The following is a 13,246-nucleotide window of genomic DNA, read 5'->3' on the forward strand; positions in this document are numbered from 1 at the left end:
AGGAACATACTGTCTATGTTCTCTTGTTGTCTCATTTTCACAGGCCTATGGAGGCAATCGCAGATGAGGACATAGAAACAGTCATTCTCAGTAAAGAGGTAGTGTTGGGAAAGATAACAGCCCAAAAGTACATGGGTCTCCTGGCTGTGATGGAATGCATCCCAGGGGACTAGAAGAGATGGTGAAGGGTGCATTGTCCTTCCTTGCTAGAGGGATAGTTATGCTGCAGCTGTACAGGGTGCTGGTGAGGCCACACCTGGAGTACTGGAATACAGGTTTGGTCTCCTGACACTGGAGGGGGTGCAGAGGAGGGTCACTAGTTTGAATTGGGAGTTGAGAGGGATGGTGTATGTGGAGAGATTGAATAGACTGGGACTATACTTGTTGGAATTTAGAAGAATGGGAAGTTGTATTGGAAAAAATAAAATTAAGAAGTGAATAGATAAGATAGAAGCAGGGAGGTTATTTCCACTGGGGGGTGGGTCAACCTAGAGAGCATAGCGTCAAAGTAAGGGGGTATCTGATTTAGGACAGAGTTGAGGAGGAACTTCTTCAGCTAAAGGGTTATGAATCTGTGGAATTCCCTGCTGAGTGTAGCAGTTGACGTTATCAACTTGAATGTCTTTAAGGCAAAATGTAGATTTGCAAACAGGAAAGGAATTAAGGGTTATGGTGAGACAGCAGGAATGTGGAGCTGAGGCCATGAAAAGATCAGCCCTGATCTTATTGAATAGCAGAGCAGGCTTGACGGGCCAGATGGCCTACCCCTGCTCCTATTCCTTCTGTTCTTATGTTCCCACTTTCCAGCCGTCCCTTTGCCTGGGGTTGCAAAGAAATATTGAAAGTTCTCGCCTTGTACCGTCAAAATTCACCTTTGTCCAATTTTGAACACCAGCTTTTAGATCTGGTCTATTATTTTCTGCAACTATTTTAAAACTAGTAGAATTATTGTCAGAGAATCCCAAGTGTGGAAGCAGGCCATTCGGCCCATCACATCCACACTGACCCTCACAGCCTCCTATCCTACCATTGTAACGCTGCATTTCCCAAGGCCAATCCACATAGCGTGCACATCCCTGAACATTATAGGCAATTCAGCCTGGATTATCCACCAAACCTGCACATCTTTGGTCTGTGGGAGGAAACCAAAGCACCTGTACGAAACCTACACAAACAACCTCAATGAGGTATCATCCTGTTCTTATTTCCCAGTTCCACCCAAGTAATTTCAACGGGCGAACCCCCATGAATATCCTCGCTAAGCACAACAATAATGTTATCCCAAATCAAAAACACCATCCCATCTTCTCTCTTATCCCCCTTTCTATCCTTCCTCTTACATCTGTTCCCTGGAACATTAAGCTACCTGTCCTTTCCAACCTAAGCCACGTTTCTGTAATGCATACTATATCCCAGTCCCATGTTCAAAACCATATCTGAAGCTCATCTGCTTTCCCTGTAAAACCTCTTGCATTGAAATAAAGGCAGTGCAGTGCTATCAAAAGGACAGACTGATGGGCAGAGGGGGTGGGATGGCCCTATTGGTGAGGAATGACGTTCAGTCCCTTGCGAAGGGGGAGATACAGAATCAGGAGATATAGAGTCAGATTGGAGGGTGGCTAATGTTGTCCCACTTTTCCAGAAAGGTGGGAGAGAGAAAACAAGGAATTATAGACCGGTTAGCCTGATGTCAGTGGTGAGAAAGACGCTGAGTCAATTACAAAAGATGAAATTATGGCTCATTTGGATAGCAGTAATAGGATTCCTCAGAGTCAGCATGGATTTACAAAGGGGAATATACTGACTTGGATTGAAAATTGGCTGGCTGACAGGAAGCAAAGTGTAGTGATAAACGCTTCCTTTCGGAATGGCAGGCAGTGACTAGTGGGGTACCACAAGGTTCGGTGCTGGGACCGCAGCTGTGTCCTCGGTCCTGGGACCGCAATATACATTGATAAAATAGATGAACACATTAAAAGTAATATTAGCAAATTTGCTGATGACACAAATCTGGGTGGCAGGGTGAAATGTGAGGACAATGTTATGAGAATACAGGTTAACTTGGTCAGGCTAGGTGAGTGGACGGATGCATAGCAGATGCAGTTTAAGGTGAATAAATGTGTGGTTATCCACTTTGGAGGCAAGAACAGGAAGGCAGATTACTATCTAAAAGGAGTCATGTTTTGTAAAGGGAAGTACAACGAGATCTCGGTGTGTTGTACATCAGTCAATGAAAGCAAACATGCAGGTACAGCAGGTAGTGAAGAAAGCTCACTGCATGCTGGCCCTCATAACAAGAGGAATTGAGTATAGGAGCAAAGAGGTCCTTCTGCAGCTGTACAGGGCCCTGGTAAGACCGCACCTGGAGTATTGTGGGCAGTTTTGGTCTCCACATTTGAGGAAGAGCATTGTGGCTATTGAGGGAGTATTGGGTAGGTTCACGAGGACAATTCCCGGAATGATCATATGTTGAAAGATTGGAGCGACTGAGCTTGTATACACTGGAGTTTAGAAGAATGAGAGGGGATCTGATTGAGACCTACAAGATTATTAAAAGGTTGGACACTCTGGAGGCAGGAAGCATGTTTCCATGGATGGGTGAGTCCAGAACCAGAGGATGCAGGTTAAAAATAAGGGAGAGGCCATTTAGAAGAGAGTTGAGGAGAAACGTCTTCACCCAGAGAGTAGTGGACACATGGAATGCACTGCCCCAGAAGGCAGTGGAGGCCACGTCTCTGGATAGTTTCAAGAAAGAGATGGATAGAGCTGTTAAAGATAATGGAATCAAGTGTTACGGAGATAAGACAGGAACAGGATACTGATTGTGGATGGTCAGCCATGATCATAATGAATGGTGGTGCTGGCTCAAAGGGCAGAATGGCCTATTCCTGCACCTATTGTCTATTGTACCTTGTCAGTCCGACCTCATTCTGTGCCTTGCCCTTGCCTGTCTAACTTCTCAACTGTACCAGCCTCAGACTTCCCTCCTTTCTCACTATCTCTTTAGGTTTACCCCCATGCCCTCACTGGTTTAATGCCTCCCAAGCAGCACTAGCAAATCTCCCTGCTTGGATATCAGACACCTTCCAATTCAGGTGTAATCCATCCGTCTTATGCACGTCACCTCTCCCCCAGCAGAGATTCCAATGATCCAAAAATGTGAATCTTTCTCCCCTGTATCAGATCCTTGGCCACGCATTCATCTGCTCTACCCTGCTATTCCTGCTCTCGCTAGCATGTGGCACCGGGAGTAATCCAGATATTACTACCCACCACAATCTGCTTATTATTCTCCAGGCTAATTTGCTATATTCTCTCATCAGGACTTCATCCTTTTCTCTTATGTCATTGGTACCAATGTACAGCGACCTCCCACTGATCATTCTCCCCTTTCAGAATATTCTGCACCGTCGGAACCATCCTTCACCCAGGCAGTAGGGAGGCACCACCCCATTCTGATGTCTCACTATCAGCTACAGAAACTGCAGTCTGTGCTGCAGACTAGAGAGCCCCCTATCACCATCGATCGCGTGGAACCTGTTATACCTCACATTACACTAGATTCATTACACTAGTAACTTGGCTATCAGTGCGATATTCCCCTGAGAGTGTGACCCCCGATGCTTTCCAGAACAGTATACTGGTTTGAGATGGAAATAACCACAGGAGACTCCTGCACTACTTGCCCTCCACTCCTACCTTTCCGAGAGGAAACCAATCTCCCTGACTGGATCGGCAGTTTTCCTACCTTTCTGAAACCGCCACCTATCTCACCTCCCCCCACCCCCGGCTCCTGTAAATTCTTCATTACCTTTAACCATCGCTCCATCTGATCCATGAAATCCTACAGGATTTGCATCCTCACTTCCTGCAGACAATCAGGATCATTGAAACTTTCCTTAATCTCCTACATCCAACAGGAAGAGCACATCACTGTACAAATGGCCATCTCTGCACCTTAACAGTCCACAGACCCAGAAAAAGGCACACAGTCTTACAGCTTTACAAAACACGACTCTAGAATAAATTAGTACCAGTATTTTATATTAAAAAAAACTTAATCAAAGTATCATAAGATGTGTATTTAAAGAAATAAATCGTCGCCCTACTGAATGTTGTAGCTTTACTAAAATAAAACAGACTAAGATTTGTCTTTGAAGAGACCGAAAGGGTGCGTGTATGGAATAAGCTGCCAGAAGAAGTGGTGGAGGCTGACAATTATATCTTTCCCCTCTCACCCTCAACCTATGCTCTCTATTTCTGGACTCTCCTACTCAGTGAAAAGACCTGGTCTGTTTACCGTATCCGTGCTACCAATGAGTTTATAAACCTCTATGGAGGTCACCCCTCACTCTCTGATGCTCCAAGGAAAGAAAGCCCCAGCCTTTTTGCTCTCTTCCTGCAGCTCAAACCCTGACAATACCCTTGTAAATCTTTGTTGAACCTCTTCAAGTTTCACAACATCCTTCCGATTCACGGAGAACAGAATTGCACACAATATTCCAAAAGAGGCCTAACCAATGTCCTGTACATGACCTTCCAACTTCTATACTCAATGCTCTGATCAATAAAGGAATGTATTCCAAACACTTTCTTCAATATCCTATCTACCTGCAACTCTCCGTTCAAGGAAATATGAACCTGCACTGCAAGATATTTTTGTTTGTCAACACTATTTAGGAATTTGGCACTAAGTGTATTAGTCCTGTTAAGATTTGCTTTTCCAAAATGCAGCACGTCACATTTATCTGAATTAAACTCCATATGCCACTTCTCAACCATCTGAACAACATCCTGTTGTAATTTGAGGTACCCTCTTCGCTGTCCACTATACTTCCAATTTTGGTGTCATCTGCAAACTTATCAACTATATCTCCTATGCTCATATCTAAACCATATATATATAAATGACGAAAAGTAGTGGACCCAGCACTGATCCTTGCTGCACTCCACTGGTCACATGCCTCCAATCTGAAAAACAACCCTCCACCACCATCCTGCCTTCTACATTTGAGCCAGTTCTATATCCAAACGGTGAGTTCACCCTATATTCCATGAGATCTAACCTTGCTAACCAGTCTTCCATGGGGAAGCTTGTCGAGCAGCCTTACTGAATTCCATTGATCATGCCCACCTCTCTCCCCTCATCAATCCTGTTTGATACATCTTCAAATAACTCAATCAAGTTTGAGAGATAGGATTTCCCACGCACATAGTCATGCTGACAATCACTAATCAGTCCTCACTTTTCAGAATACATGCACATCTTGTTCCTCAGGATTCCCTCCAACAACTTGCCCAGCATCAATATCAGGCTCACGGGTCGATAGTTCCCTGGCTTGTCCTTACCACCTTTCTTAAATAGCGGCACCACATTAACCAACCTCTAGTCTTTCGGCATCTCACCTATGATAATTGATGATACAAATATCTTAGCAAGAGGCCCAGCAATCACATCCCCAGCTTCCCTGAGTTCTCGGGTACACCTGATCAGGTGCTGGGGATTAACCAAGCTTTACAGGTTACAAGACACCCAGCATGTCCTCCTTTGTAAGATGGACATATTCAACATCTCGACATCTATTTCCCCACATTCTATATTGCCCATGTCCTTCTCCACAGTAAACACTGATGCAAAATATTCAGTTAGTATCTCTCCCATCTCCTGCGGCTCCACGCATAGGCTACCTTGCTGATCCTTGAGGAGCCCTTTTCTCTCTCTCGAGTTACACTTTCGTTCTTAATGTATTTATAAACACCCTTGGGATTATTCATAACTCTATTTGACAAAGCTATCTCATGTCCCCTTTTTGCCCTCCTGATTTCCCTCTTAAGTATACTCCTACTGTCTTTAATGCTCAGGGTTTTTTTTTGGATTGGAATAAATGCAAAACATTACATCTTGATAAAACAAACGAGGGCAGACTTACACTAATTAAAACAGGGCCTCGAGTAGTGATATGGAACAAAGAGGCCAAGGGGTTCGGATCTTTCACGTCTGTGTCACATGGAGACAGGGTGGTTAAGAAGGTGCTTAGCACACTTGCCTTCATTGCTCAGACCGCTGAGTACAGAAGTTGGGACGTTATTTTGGATGTTGGGGAGGCCTTTTCTGGAATTCTGTGTCCAGTTCTGGTCATGCTGATATCGGGAGGACATTATGTATTTGGAGTGGATTCAGAAGTGATTTCCCAGGATGTTGATGGGAATGGATAGCTTGAATTCTAAGCAGAGGCTGGATAGGCTGCGACTTCTTTCACTGGCGCGCAGGAGGCTGAGGAGCGACCTTATTAGACTCAAATCATGGAGGGGTGGTATCAGTAATGTGAACAGCAGGTGTCCTTTCCAGGAAGGGACGCGTTTCAAGACTGGGGACATAGCTTTTAAGGTGACAGCAGAATGGCTTTAAGAACGTGTTCGGGAATTTTTTGTTTATTTTTGTTCAGACAATGGTTTGTGTGTGGAATGAACTATCAGAGGAAGTGGTAGTTGTGAATCAAATTACAATTTTAGGGTGGCATAATGGCTCAGTGATTAGCACTGCTGCCAGGACCCCAGGTTCGTTTCCAGCTTTGGACAACTGTCTCTGTGGGAGTTGCACATTCTCCCAGTGTCTGCATGGGTTTCTTCCAGGGGCTCCAGTTTCCTCCCTAATGAGAGAGCAGCCCTATGGTCTGGGAGGACAATGCTGCCTTTACCTTTTACACGGTGATGCCACTGTGTCTCTGGGGTGGGGAGAGGGAATGCTGAAGGTGGGGGATGGGACACCACTCAGGCACAGTGCTTTGTCCTGGAGGATGTTCACTTCCTTTAATATTGTTGGGGGCTGCACTGATGCAGGCAAGTGGAGAATGTTCCAACACAATCCTGATGTGTACCTTATAGAGAGCAAACAGACATTGGGGAATCAGGGGTTTGGGGAAACTGAGGTTGTTCTCCTTGTAGCAAAGGCAATTGAGGGAAGTTGTGACAGAGGGTTTAGAAAGTTACACGTTATAATAATCAACCTTACGCCCATCAGCTCATTCTACAAGGCTTACAGGACACACATTAAAGGTTTTGGAAGATTCAAAGGAGAACTTTTATGCAGCAAATGGGATTCAGATGGAATACAATACTCACACACAATGCGAATATCCAGGTCCTGATGAACTGACTAATTCAATCAAAGTTTGGTGTTACAATGACTGAGATTACCATCTGAATGTCCACCTGTAGTATCCTGTAATACACGTTTATAAAATCCGTCACTGTCAGTTCAGGTTAGAATCTCACACCATCCCCTCCTCCTGGCCCAGGATGACTGGACACATTACTCCTTGTGGAGGTCAGCAGTCAGTTCAGATGGAAATCTATGTGGGTTTCTAGGAGTTTCCACCTTGGGACTTCATGTGACTGAACAGGGCAGATCTTTGACACACGGGACAGAATGTTCCCGGAGTCAGTGAGATGTGGAGAGCAGGATTGGCTTCTCATTTTTTCCTTCCGTGCTACCGCTGTGCCTCATCAATAAGACATGGGATGTGAAAGACTCATGCAGCTCGATGGTCAGAATGGAGGCAACTTGCCCAATGGGCAGCAAGCTCCTCCCATAGAGTATCTCTAAAAACAGAGCAACTCTGCAGGCTTCACACTGCCCAGTGCTCCCAGTAAATGTTTAGAAGGCGCGGGGGGGGGGGGGATCTCCTAGAAAAGGCGTAACTGTAAAGTTCTAAGAGGATTGTGAAGAGTGAGAGATGCACAGGAGAAGGGGTCAACAAGTTGTCAGATGGAGTATAAGTTGAAAAAATGCAAAGTCGGTAATTTTGGAGGGGATAATAAGGAAAAGAGTGCTATTTACATGGTGGAAACTGTAGAAAGCTGCACCACAAAGGCACCGGGGGAAAATTGTGCAGGAAACACTGAAAGCTAGCAGATTCTGAGTCAGTCACGAAATCAAGGGCTCAGTTTCAGATTCATCAAGTTTAAGGCAACGCCGACACGGTAAGGGGTTTCATTAATAATGGAGTTGGGGGTAAGGTGGAGACAAGCAACATTTTAGAGATTGGAATTCCTGGTGTTTATGATTGTGTAGATGTCTGATCAAAAAGTCACCTTGGGGTTACAGATATAACAGCAATATTGTGATGAGTCTAGTCTAGTTCTGCCTCAGACTGCACCCAGCGAGAGGGAGGGGCTCAGCAGGAAGGGAAAGGAATTTGTAATAGCAACTGAAGGTAATGGGTTTAACCGTAACAATATTTCATTGTAGGAAATTGCAGTTAATCGAGTAGTGGGAATGCGATAAGCAGTTTGGTAACTGAGTAACAGTGGAGCAACGGAGAGGGATGATGGGGAGGGAGAGCTAGGCATCGTCAGTGTACATGTGAATCCTCACACTGTGCTTTTAGACGATGTCACCTCCTGGCAGTATGTAGGTGAGATACAGGAGAGAGCAAGGATAGATCCTTCAGCGACACCAAATACAAGGAATTCAGAAAGGAAAGGGAGAGTGGAGATGGAGCAGGATTTACAAATGATGGTGAGGTCAAACGTTAGTTATTTGCAGAATGGATGAGAAGGACATAACCAGAAAAGACAGACAGACAGAACAAGGAACAATATCTGTGAATTGGCGAGGGGGTTGTGATGAGGAGGAAACAGAATTGGAATGTCTGTGGTTTAGCGAGACTAGTAAAAGATCAAGATGAGCTCTGATAAGGCTTGACAAGAGACTGGAGAAAATTGCAAGTTTGGGACAAAAATCAGGAACACAATGTGAGGTAGTTTGTCTCGTTGGGCTAGTGGGATGGAGGGAAGCAGCAGAGGCAGTTGATCGGATTGTCTCAGTCTTAGTGACAGAGAAACTCCATGTGCTCCTTGCTCTTGTTGTTGGAGAGAAGGATGAAGGAGACAGGATGATGGACAGTGTTTTACAAAGAAACAAAACCAGGGTTAGTGATATTTAAAATGAGTGAACAAACCTAATGTATTTAACTTTTATCCAGAATATTAAAATGTACAACTGAAGTCCTTGTTCAAATCGCATATTGGCAAATGGTGGAATCTGAATTCAAGAAAAAAATAACTGGAATTAGGAATCTCCTGATCTCCATGGAAACATTGTCAATGGCGAAAAAAATCCTGCCAACCTGACAGTCGCCCAATAAGCTACTCACTGTATTAATCACTGCAAAGTCTCAACAAAGGAATGAAACTGGATGGACCACTTGGCATCTAACAAGGCATTAGGAAATACAACCACAGAATCAGCCCTCTTGACTCTGCAACATCCTGCTCACTAACATCCGGGTTTTTTTTGTGCCAAAACGTGGCGAGCTGTCTCACAGACTAGTGAAAGAAAAGCCTGACAAAGTCATACTCACAGAGTCATCCCTTACAGATAATGGCTAGACACCAACGTCACCATCCCTAGATATCGAGAGTGCGATGATGGAAAACACAACAGGTCAGGCAGCATCTGAGGAGCAGGATAATCGACGATTCAAGCCTAAGCCCTTCATCAGCCCGACCTGCTGTGCTTTTCCAGCACCACACTCTCGACTCTGATCTCCAGCATCTGCAGTCTTCACTTTCTCCTGAAATCTCTGGATATGTCCTGTCCCACCAGCAGTACAGACCAGGCAAAGGTGATGGCATAGTGGTGTACACACAGGAACCATTTGCCGTGGGAGTACTCAGCATTGACTTTGGACACCAGGAAGTCTCATGGCTCCTGCTGATTACCACGTACCGTGCTCCCACGGCTGATGACTCAGTGCTCCTCCATGTTGAACAACACCTGGAGGAAGCACTGAGGTAATAAATGGTGACAAGCCTACTCTGGGTACAGGATTTCAATGTCCTCTACCAAGAGTAGCTCAGCAGCAGGATTACTGACTGAGCTGGTCGGTTCCTCAAGGACATAGCTGCTCAACTGGGTTTGCAGCAGGCAATAACGGAACCAGCAAGAGGGAAAAACATACTGGATCTTATCAGCATGTATCTGCCAGCTGCAAATGTATCAGTCCATGACAGTATCGGTAAGAGCGACCATCCCACAGTCTTTTTGGAGACAAAGCCTCATCTTAAAGTTGAGAAAAACCTCCATTGAGCTGAGTGGTACTATCACCGTGCTAAATGGGACAGATGTAGGAACTCAAACTGGATCTCTCTGAGGCACTATGGGATAACAACAGCAGCAGAACTGTACTCCAGCACAATCTGTAACCTCATGGGTTTGTACATCCCGCACTCACCCATCACAATGGACAGGAAAGGAGGGCATGCCATGAGCAGCACCAGGCATACCTAAAAATGCAGTGCCAACCTGTTGAAGCTACCAAACGGGACCATCTGCATTTTAAACATCATCAGCATCAGGCAACAGAGCTAAACGATCCCACAACCAATGGATCAGATCAGAATTCTGCCACACCCACTTGTGAATGGTAATGGACAATTAATCAACTTGTTGCAGGAAGCACAACAGATATCCCCACCCTAACTAACGGAGGGATCTCACACATCCATGCAGCATTTGCAGCAATTCTCAGCCAGTTGCAAAGTGGGTTGATCCATCTCAGCCTTCAACAGTGGTTTCCAAAATCACACACGTGAGTTTTAAGTCAGTTTGATTTAGTTCGAATAATACCAAGAAATGGTTAAGTAGTGTAAAGGCTATGGGTCCTGCTAACATTCTGGCAATTATACTGATAACTTGTGCTCCAGAACTTGCCACCCACAAAGCCACGTACCCATCCAGCACTGGCATTGACTGACAATGTGGAACATTGCCCAGGGATGTTCAACACAAAAACACAGGTCAACTCCAACCCAGGCAATTTCCCTCGATCAGCAGTAAAGTGATGGAAGTATTCATCAACAGGGCTATCAAGCAGCAGCTGCTCAGCAACAGCCAACTGAGTGACACTCATTTTAGGCTCCACCAGGGCCACTCAGCTCCCGATTGTGTTACCACCTGATTCACAACCTGACAACCAGCTGAATCCCAGAGGTGAGGTAAGAGTGACAGCCCAGTCCCACTCCAACACCACTATTTCTAGCTGATTCCACCCTCATTTCAGCTCATATACTGAAACTCTCATCCATCGTGTGTTATCTCCAGACTTAAATTATCCAAACACACTCCTGGCCAGCCTCCCAAATTCAACCTCTCTGTAATCTCAAGAAAAATTGAAAGCTCTATCGCCCACGTGCTCACTTCTCCCCAAATATGTTCATCCGTCAAAAGGCTCCTATAAGCAACAACAATTTAAAATTCTCATTCTTGACTTGATTCCTGGCTGTTCTCATCCCTAGCTCCATGCACCACACATCCTTTGAGACCTCGTCAATCCATTTACTTCGAGACTCCCAATGATTTGTTAATTCATTACTTCAACTGTGTAGCTGATTCTACAGTTGCTCAAGCAACATGGTCTGGAATTTGCAGACAAAACATCACAGGTCTGCGTTCCACCTTTAAGACATCCCTCAAAACCTGCTTTTTGGCAATGCTTTTGGTCACCTGACCTAATATCTCCATCTCTGGCTTTATATCTAAAATTCTCAATGATATTTTATATGAAATTATAAGCATGATAATAAAATTACAAACTGTTCTTGATTTTGACATTATCTTCAAATCATCACTGTTGCTGTAATGAATAATCTGTAATGTCTCTTACCCAACCACATTGTGGGAGCACCTTCACCACACAAACTGCAGCTGTACAAGAAAGTCAAACATCACCCTCTCCCCAGGCAACAGGGCTTTGGCATTAATCACTGGGATCTGTGGAAAGAGAAACACAGTTCAAGGGGGTGCAAAATGCATGACAGGGAATGAAAATGGTTCAGAATTTGATAGTCAGAAACTGAAGGAAAATACACTTGCTTATTGGAAAAAAGAATTCTTGACTCAAAAATATTCAAGACAAAATAATCTGATAATAGAGCAGCACATGGTCAGGGGCTGGGCTGCAGTGAAAAACTCATTTACAAAGGGTCTATAAATGTAATAATACAGTATAAAACAGACCAAAAATACCCCCATGGTTGGAGACTGAGGAAGCTAGACATTGACAAAGTGGTCCTGAGGGAGCCCAGAGGTGAATCAGAGCAGGATTGGCTGCTGTCATCACAATGACTCTGTACCAGAGAAAGGCTGCACATGCGCCTGGCTGCACCTTGCCCCCTACAAAGATGGCGGCTCCGCACGTGTCCAGTGAATCGTTGTCCTGAATAAAGATGGCTGCGCTCACTCAGGCCTGCAGCCGCTGAGGCAATTCCCCATTTACTGCAAATACGGGACTGGGACGTTCAAATTTGTGTTTTCCGACATGCACAATTTGTATGTAAAACCTCTCCGCTCATGACATCACAGCTTCTCTCACATTTCCCTGTTTATTTCTTTCCTTACCGTCTCCTTTCTCTCTATAACTTCCCAAGCATTTATTACAGCGACTCTGCGTCGGGCGCGAGGGTGATCACATGGTTTACTTTAGCTTCGCCCTTCATTCACTGTGATTGGTTGGAGGATCAACCTCCCGCAAGGTCCTCCAGCTCCGCCCACCGTCCTTTCATTGGTCCGGTGCTGACATCAATCACCCGGGGTCACTGTTGGCTGGAGCATGCGCAGTGTGTCCTGCTTGTGCTGAGATGTTGGGTCATGTGATGGGAGGTAACAACAATGACTGCAGATGCTGGAACCCAGATTCTGGGTCAGTGGTGCTGGAAGAGCACAGCAGTTCATGCAGCATCCAAAGGGCAGAGAAAAAGCCCTTCATCAGGAATAAAGGCAGTGAGCCTGAAGCGTGGAGAGATAAGCGAGAGGAGGGTGGGGAGAAAGTAGCATAGAGTCCAATGGGTGAGTGGGGGAGAGGATGAAGGTGACAGGTCAGGGAGGAGAGGGTGGAGTGGATAGGTGGGAAAGAAGACAGGCAGGTAGGGCAAGGCCGGACAAGTCATGGGGACAGTGCTGAGCTGGAAGTTTGAACTAGGGTGAGGTGGGGGAAGGGGAAATGAGGAAACTGTTGAAGTCCACATTGATGCCCTGGGGTTGAAGTGTTCTGAGGCGGAAGATGAGGCGTTCTTCCTCCAGGCGTCTGGTGGTGAGGGAGCGGCGGTGAAGGAGGCCCAGGACCTCCATGTCCTCGGCAGAGTGGGAGGGGGAGTTGAAATGTTGGGCCACGGGGCAGTGTGATGGATTTGTTGGGGTGTCCCGGAGATGTTCCCTGAAGCGCTCTGCTAGGAGGCGCCCCCA

General features: G+C 45.5%; 1 long non-coding RNA gene across 1 annotated transcript; it reads right to left on the bottom strand.

Moving 5' to 3' along the window:
• Nucleotides 1–7,148: 7,148 nt before the first annotated feature.
• On the bottom strand, nt 7,149–11,767 carry LOC132814048 (uncharacterized). Its single transcript, XR_009644266.1, has 3 exons — nt 11,670–11,767; nt 8,964–9,046; nt 7,149–7,222 (listed from the first exon to the last, which is right to left on the bottom strand). It is a non-coding gene; the product is annotated as an uncharacterized LOC132814048 (long non-coding RNA).
• Nucleotides 11,768–13,246: the final 1,479 nt, after the last annotated feature.

The sequence above is a fragment of the Hemiscyllium ocellatum genome, unplaced genomic scaffold, assembly GCF_020745735.1.
Source record: "Hemiscyllium ocellatum isolate sHemOce1 unplaced genomic scaffold, sHemOce1.pat.X.cur. scaffold_641_pat_ctg1, whole genome shotgun sequence".
Lineage (NCBI taxonomy): Eukaryota > Metazoa > Chordata > Chondrichthyes > Orectolobiformes > Hemiscylliidae > Hemiscyllium > Hemiscyllium ocellatum.